The sequence below is a fragment of the Mastomys coucha genome, unplaced genomic scaffold (genome assembly GCF_008632895.1).
Source record: "Mastomys coucha isolate ucsf_1 unplaced genomic scaffold, UCSF_Mcou_1 pScaffold18, whole genome shotgun sequence".
Lineage (NCBI taxonomy): Eukaryota > Metazoa > Chordata > Mammalia > Rodentia > Muridae > Mastomys > Mastomys coucha.
The window spans coordinates 34,708,634-34,716,943 of NW_022196900.1; the positions used below are offsets into that span (position 1 = coordinate 34,708,634).

The following is an 8,310-nucleotide window of genomic DNA, read 5'->3' on the forward strand; positions in this document are numbered from 1 at the left end:
AGAAGGAGGAGTAGAAAGAAGAAGAGGAGGAGAAGGAGGAGGAGTGAAGGTGAAGAAGAGGAGGAGAAAAAGGAGGAGTGAAGATGAAGAAGAGGAGGAGAAGGAGGAGGAGTGAAGATGAAGAAGAGAAGGAGAAGGAGGAGGAGTAGAAAGAAGAGGAGGAAAAGGAGGAGGAGTGAAGGTGAAGAAGAGGAGGAGAAGGAGGAGGAGTAGAAAGAAGAAGAGGAAGAAAAAGTAGTAGTAATAAGGGATAGATTAGGAGGGTAGAGAGAGAGAGAGAGAAAGTATTAAGTAGTGAAGAAGAGTAAAGAGAATAGAAAATGGTGTAATGGAACCAGAAACTGGCATAAGGCTATGTAGGTGAGGGACTTATTTCATCTGAAAGATACAAGAGTTAACTATTGGTTGAAACATGGAAGAACTTGGATAATTATTTAGTAATCTTAACAAATGAAAAAACTAAGGTTACAAACTATGTGTACATGATATTAATAAAGAAACAAAATTATAGAAAGGAAGAACAGATTGTCCAATATTAGCAGGTGATGAGTGGTACCATGACAATCCCATTGCAAGGAAAATGTAACTGTAGTGTCATTATAGAGATCTTTATTGGGATAATACACTTTACTATTACAAGATGTTAGTTGCCATAAAGGTAACTGGATAAGTTATTGACAAGGTTTCTACTTTTTATTTTTACAACTGCAGTTGAATCTACAGTAATGTTAAGAAGATTTGTAAAAAAAAGATGTATCACTCCTAAATAGAAAGACATATGGAGCATTCCACAGAAGGCACTGTGTAAGGTGAGCTGCTACAGCGATTGAGGCTGGGCTAGCATTACAGTACAGTGTACAGTCTCCCAGAATTTTTGGGAAAGATACCAAGTCACCTAGGTGTAGCAGCTCTGATCTGCTGGCTAAGGAGTCACCCTTGTCACCTTCATATTGCTGTAAAACACAAGGAAGTTTTTATCAAACATTGTTTCCACTCTTTTCCCAGGGTTTAAAATTTCACATTATCTACCTGGAGTAAGAGATATAAAAGTTAAGGTTTCAGTTCCATCAATTGTCCCATTTAGATACTGAATAAAAGTTCCAGTCTCCCATATCCATAATTGGTGGACTAGATAAAAAAATTGAGTAAAACAATGTTGCCCATTTTGATTCCACCAATTTGCTAGAAGTGCTTAAGAGATGGACTTGATTCTTGCTTATTAGGAAATTACAAATGTACCACTTGAGAAGAGTGTGGTCTGGGGCTCACATTCTCTGATGTGACCTGCTACATACTAGAATGTCATTGGGGTCACCAGTCCAGAGCATCTTAAAATATCAGTGTTTGTGATTTGTCTAGGTGCCGGGTAGGGTGGCATACATGTTTAGTCACTGCACTTGGGAGGCAGAGGCAAGTGGACCTCTGAAAGTCTGAGGCCAGCCTGGTCTGTTTAGCGAGTTCTGGGAAGGCCAGGACTATATAGAGAGACTCTGAATTAAAAACAAACAATCAAACAAGCAAACATGTGTAGGGCTTAATGTTCAGGCATACCCTCTCTTCCTTTGGTGAAATTTATTAATGAGGCTGCAGATATCATCAATCACTCGATATTCCTGGTAGCCAGTCCCCACCCAGAGTCTGTATAGAGGCTTCATACTGTTAATTTATTAGCATAAAATTAGACTTAACCAAAGAAGGTTCTTATCAAAAAGAGAAGATACCATATTACTAAGGGACTTTTGAAGATTTTTAAATAATATAAAAGAGGTAATTCCACCCCCACAAATGCTTGTGGTTAGAAATAGACTGATTACTCTGGTTTTATCACAATAGTCCTAGAAACAGGAAGTTAGTTTTGGTCTCCCTGACTTAACTGTTCTGTTCCTGTGTCTTGAGGGGAGGTGTGATGCATGTGCACTGTCTCAGCAAATACATGATCAGCCTGTTTCTTCCTACTGGAGGCCACATCTAGACAGTACAGGACACTGAATGCTGCACATCAACCTGGGACAGACAAGATGGGGGTGGGATTCTTGAACCAGCCTCCCAACGTGCACACTTTCCCTTTTCTCAATAGAAAGAATAAAATGGAACAAACAAAATCAAAATGGAATAATTTAACAATCATTTCAAGATCATGTGAAAACAATGGAGCAATTACACAATGGAAAAAACATACCCAACAGAAAGTCCAATAATGATGTCACAAAGATAATCTTTATGTCACAAAAGTTGCCATGGATGAGAAGAGCTGGGAAGAAGCTGTGTCTGCAAAGGCTGACTGATTAAAACTGCAACATGTAGAGAACTTAGAATATTGCAGTTCTAGGGCCTAATTACAATTATTGTGAATGACCTTCAGCCTACTAAATAGCCATTCCTTTCACCTTACTCTACTCTGTCATACCTAAAATCCTGACAAACACATAAAGACCTTTTGTAATATATTAATTTGAGCAAAATCTTAGCTTTCCAGTGATCAAAGGGCTAAGAGTGTTTCTTAGTACCATCCAAGGCCTATAATAGGGTTCTACCTAACTTGCCACCTGATGAATCCACAAATGTATTTGAAAAGTGTCTCCATTTATGGATTTTTTTTTTTGTTCTGTCAATTTAAACAGTTCATGAAATTGTTACCCCCATTGGAACATGGTATTAATTGAAGTGTAATTTTTTTTTCTGAGACAGGGTTTCTCTGCATAGCCCTGTCTGTCCTGGAACTCACTTTGTAGACCAGGCTGGACTTGAACTCCAAAATCCACCTGCCTCTGCCTCCCAAGTGCTGGGATTAAAGGCGTGCACCACCACTGCCCAGCCAAGGAGTATAAATGTTTTTGAAGATACAGGTTAGTCAAAGGGGTAACAGCCCACAGATTGAGAACTACAAGTCTAAGATGATATTTGTGTCTCTCAGTCTCTCAGACTATTGTACTCCAATGAAATGGGAATTTTCCCAGGCATGTCATGTTGGGTGAAGGAAAAGGTGCCAGCCAGAGGAGAAGCCTGTTTCCTGGAAAGAGATTTTATGTAGTTCTAAACACTGGTCAGACCACCTTACAGGATGAGACATGAGTGTGTCAATGGTGGGGCAGAATCGCACCTTAACTGAGAGTGTTTAGGTGGTCATATCTTTGGCCTTTTATTTAAATGGTACTCTCACTTTTGGACTTCCAAGATAGTTCCTGGGGTCTTTGCTGGATCTCTTTGAATACCTTCCCAATGTACCAACATTAAATACATCCTTTTCTGTTGTACACTACTAATTTAGCTCTTTTAGTTGTCTTATTGAGGGAAGGTGGGCAAACTTGACATGGGGTACAAGCTATGACTCTCCAGGGGAACACTGAGGTGGATCATGCTTATGAAGGGTCTGGTTAGGAGGGATAAAATTAGACTGGGAAAGGAGCAGACAAATAACAAAGACAGCAGACTTCTGACTTCTTCCTAACCCCTTTAACCAGAGACAAAGGTATGGCAGCTTAAAACAAAAGCATATCATCAGTTAGAGTCTCCTGCCTGCATACCAGTCTGGCAAAACTCAAGTCCTAACTAACCAGGTCATACTTATCCAGTGTTGTGGGATTATAAGACTTTCTTTCTTTGTTTAACATGACCAACCCTAAACTAAGGAAGAAGTCCCATTCCAGCCCATCAAAGACCCTTAAATCCTCAAACACTCCAGGAGAGATTGGCTTCCTGAATGTGCACTTGTGCTATGCAAGAGTTCTTTTTCCTCTGTGCACAACTTGTGTTTGTGTGTGTGTGTGTGTGTGTGTGTGTGTGTGTGTGTGTGTGTGTGTGTGAAAACTTCTGGAGTCTGGTGTCTGGAGAGACTGAGGAACTAATTAGAATTTTAGTACTGTGAAGAGTTTAGGATGTTACAGGTCCAGAAACTAATTACCTTATCCTGGGCTAGAATAAGCCCCTTGGAACAGCCATTTCTTGCAAAACTATCAGCTTGTGGCTAATAGAAAAGACTTGTGTAATCTATTGACTTAGCCAATCAATTATCTTTTACAGACCCCATAGCTAAAACTTGTTGTCTGATAACATTTTAGGTCTATAGAACAGCTTCAGCTAGACTGAAGCTCTGGACCAAAAGAGTATTCAAAGAAATGACCTGTGGCAATTCTCCAAATCTGACATATACGTGGACAATATACATCCAAGATGAATGAACCCCACAGCATGTAAGTCAAAGTGATCTTTGCAAAGAAACACTGTAGCCAAACTTTTGACAATTATAATGAAAAATCTAGAAACTACTTCTAAGAGAAAACAGTTCACATGATAATGATTTTCTTTTAAGAAACCATGCAGGCCAGGGTAAATGATAAACAATTCTTCAAAGCTGAAGGAAGAAAATGTTGACTCGGGGTATTATGTCCATAAAAATCCTATGCAATGGAGGGAAAATTATGTCATTCTCCAATAAAAGAAAACAAAGATAATTTACTCAAAAATCTGTATTTTAAATAACAGTTCAGTTTGTTTGCTTTGTCATGCATTTTTAATTGATGGATTCACTTTAAAACTCACTTTATAATTTCAATGTATACTTCATTCTTTTTATTAATTTCTGTTGCATTTATTTAGTGTGCATGTGCACATATGTACATGTGTGTCCCCTAGTCCACATGTGGAGGCCAAAGGACAAGGTTTGGAGTCAGCTACTTCTTTCCATCATGTTGGCTTTATGCACCAAAGCCATCTCACCAGCCCTGTATACTTTACTCTTTCTTGTTGTTGTTCAAGACTGAGAAACATGAGGTTTAATTAGTAATTGATAACATCACAAGGAATAATAGACACATTTATTCTCTTCTCTATAGTATGCATTACAGAATGCACACATATGCTTTGTAAACTATATTTCAAAGTTGTGTCAATAATCAACAAATATATAAATATATAATTATATTGCTAATTACCATAAATCAGCATTAGTGATTTTTTTAAAGATTTGGTTTACTTTACTTTTAATTATTCAGTACAGATTTATTGGATATTTTTGAAAGAGCTAATATTAGGGTAGTCACCTAGGTCACCACATGATGGCTGACAGTCTTTGATGAACATCTACTTTAATGGTCTAAAGAAATGGACACCAGAAAAGATCATTTGTGCTTATAATCCCTGGTTTGAGGCCAGTCCAATATTGTCTCATTGTTTGAAACACCTAATATCATGCATATTTCTTTCTCAGTACTCAGAAAGATCCAGTTACGAGAGTAGTCAATGAAACCTGTATATTTCATTCTTAAACTTCACCATTAATATCACTAATTAAAATTTTATGGTTGTTCTTTGTTTTAAAGATAAAATTTACCTACAGTTAAGTACAAGAGACTTAATTAAAAGTATTTCTGGGAAATTTTTGATAAATGTGAGCATATATTTAATCAAAATTCCTTCAATGTGCAGAGCATTAACATGACCCAGAATATTCCCTTATGCTGGGACCCAGACAACGACTGACTGAAGCCTTGGAGGTAAGCATTGTTCTGACCCAGAACATTCCCTTATGTTGGTCCCAAACAATGACTGACTGAAGCCTTGGAGGTAAGCATTGTTCTGATGGTGTTCACTATAGATCAGTTTTTGCTGCTCTGAAACTTTCTATGCATGGCCTGTTGTAGTATTTATTTTTTTTGAAAACACATATTTTAATGGTGTTGTTTACAGCTGAACAAAGGCATAAAGGATATTCTACATAATGATTTAGCAAATAGCAATAAATGTGTAAAACTGAAACTGATAGGAAATCATATACAGCCATTTTATTGTCAACAAAATAATTATTTTTGAGAATTATCTCTGTTCAGTAAATTAGTAGGATTATTTCCATCAGCTTATGAGGATTAGTAGTACATTGTTTAAACATAGCAGTTTTAGATATTATTCTTAGATACCTTCAATATTTTTGGTATGAGAAATCATTTCTTATGAATAACACCACTCTCTGAGTAGACAGACTTATGAAGAGATGCTGTTTTGATTCTTCTGATCTTTGGGCTTTTTTCTTTTCTGACTTTGGGAAATTAATGTAACTCATCATATTAACAGATTAAGGGTGTAAAGAACCAATTGGGAGAGGAGACTTCACCATCCTTTGTGACTGTGGTCCACCACTCTCTCTCTGACCTACTCCGAGGGATGTTGGAATACGAGCTGGCCAAGAGGTTCTATATCCAACAGATTAGGTAGCACAGCTGGTTTCGGAAGAAACACCCTCTGGCTGAGGCTTATCCCACCAAGCCCAGACACTAAGGATCCTGGCCCAGTATTGACCGTAGTGCCGTACTTGTAGGACCTGCACAGCGGGCCGTGGAGAGGAGGAAGAATATGAGGACTTGTTTGACCTTGAGGACCACATCATCTACATCCAGGACTTCACAGTGCCTGGACAGGTCCTGGAAGAGGAAGTGGGTCAGAATGGAGAGAGCCACAGCCTGCCCAAGGCTGTTTGTGTGAATGGCATAGAGCTCCAGCTCAGCAGCAAGGTGAAGCCAGAAGGCCTACATGGCACCGCCAACCCTGCTCTCAAGGTGTGCTCCAGCAATAAGACCCGTCCGCCGACTCTCAGCCAGCGAGCAGCAGTGACTGAGGCCTACAGTGTGTCGCCAGGATCTCTGAGCAGGTGTCCCTGCAAGGCTGAGATTTCTGGGCCTGCCTGTCCACGCACTTCAGGAAGTTGGAGCCAAAGATGAACCTGCCACCCTAGAAGCGCTTTATGTCGAGACCACTGGCATGCCAGCCTGTGAGCCTCGCTGTCTTTGGGTTGGTTTCTTTTTTTAAAAATAACACACAGGTGGATTTGAAAAAAAAAAAAAAGAAAGTCATTATTATTAGCTAGAAACAGGCTCCCAATTAGGCTGACCTTGAACTCCTTTTTACCTCAATTATACTGCTCAAACTTGGATTATAGGACTATGCTACATTTGCTTTTAAAAATTAATATTATAGGGGCCTGGAGAGATGGCTCAGCACTTGTGGCTTTTGAACAGGACCTATGTTTAATTTCCCATATGGTGGTTTACAAATATCTGTAACTCTAGTTCCAGAACATCTGATGCCCTCTTGTGATGTCAGTGGGCAAGAGGTGGCATGTATACCTGTACACAAAACAATTACACATGAAAGAAAAAGAATAAACCTAATCATGATAATAATAACAATAATAATAAATTACTCTAAATCATAAATAATCATTATTATTATTTTTAGACAAGGTCTCACTGTGTACTCTGGATAGCCTGGAACTCACTAGGCAGACAAGGTTGACCTCAAACTCATAGAGATTCATCTATCTTCACCTGATGAATGCAGAAATTAAAAGCATGTATGGCCACTCCCAGCAGAAAAAAATTTTTTTAAATAAATGTTTTAGTCTAACAGAAAGTTTGGGGAAAAGAAAGAATTCTCATATTCTTTCTTTCCCTCATCATCCTGGAATCATGCCCTAGTGTCAGTATTCTCCCCAGAGTAATGTATTTGTCACAGTTAATTACACTTACACATCAAAATTACCTACACTCCACCCTTTATATTAGGATTATTCTTGTTAAAACCTAGGACAGCAAAAACTATTCTCAACAATAAAAGAACCTCTGGTATAAACACCATCCCGGACCTTAAGCTGTACTACAGAGCAATTGTGATAAAAACTGTATTGGTACAGTGACAGGTAGGTAGATCAACAGAATAGAATTGAAGACCCAGAAAGGAACCCACACACCTATGGTCACTTGATCTTTGACAAAGGAGCTAAGACTATCCAGTGGAAAAAAGACAGCATTTTCAACAAATGATGCTGGCTCAACTGGCGGTTAGCATGTAGAAGAATGCAAATTGATCCATTCCTGTCTCCTTGTACAAAGCTCAAGTCCAAGTGGATTAAGGACCTCCACATCAAACCAGATACACTGAAACTAACAGGAAAGAAAGTGGGGAAGAGACTCGAGCACATGGGGACAGGGGAATATTTCCTGAACAGAACACTAATAGCTTATGCTCTAAGATCAAAAATTGACAAATGGGACCTCATAAAAGTACAAAGCTGCTGTAAGGCAAAGGACACTGTCATTGGATAAAATGGCAACAAACAGATTGGGAAAAGATCTTTACCAATCCTACATCTGATAGAGGGCTAATATCCAATATACACGAAGAACTCAAGAATGTAGACCCCAGAGAATCAAATAACCCTATTAAAAATGGGGTATAGAGCTAAACAAAGAATTCTCAACTGAGGAATACTGAACGACAGAGAAACACCTAAAGAAATGTTCAACATCCTTAGTCATCAGG

The 8,310-nt window shown here is 38.7% G+C and overlaps 1 pseudogene; it reads left to right on the forward strand.

The window, feature by feature from the left end:
• The window catches only part of LOC116095267, a 47,302-nt pseudogene extending 40,699 nt beyond the window's left edge, over positions 1-6,603 (forward strand).
• The last annotated feature ends 1,707 nt before the right edge of the window (positions 6,604-8,310 follow it).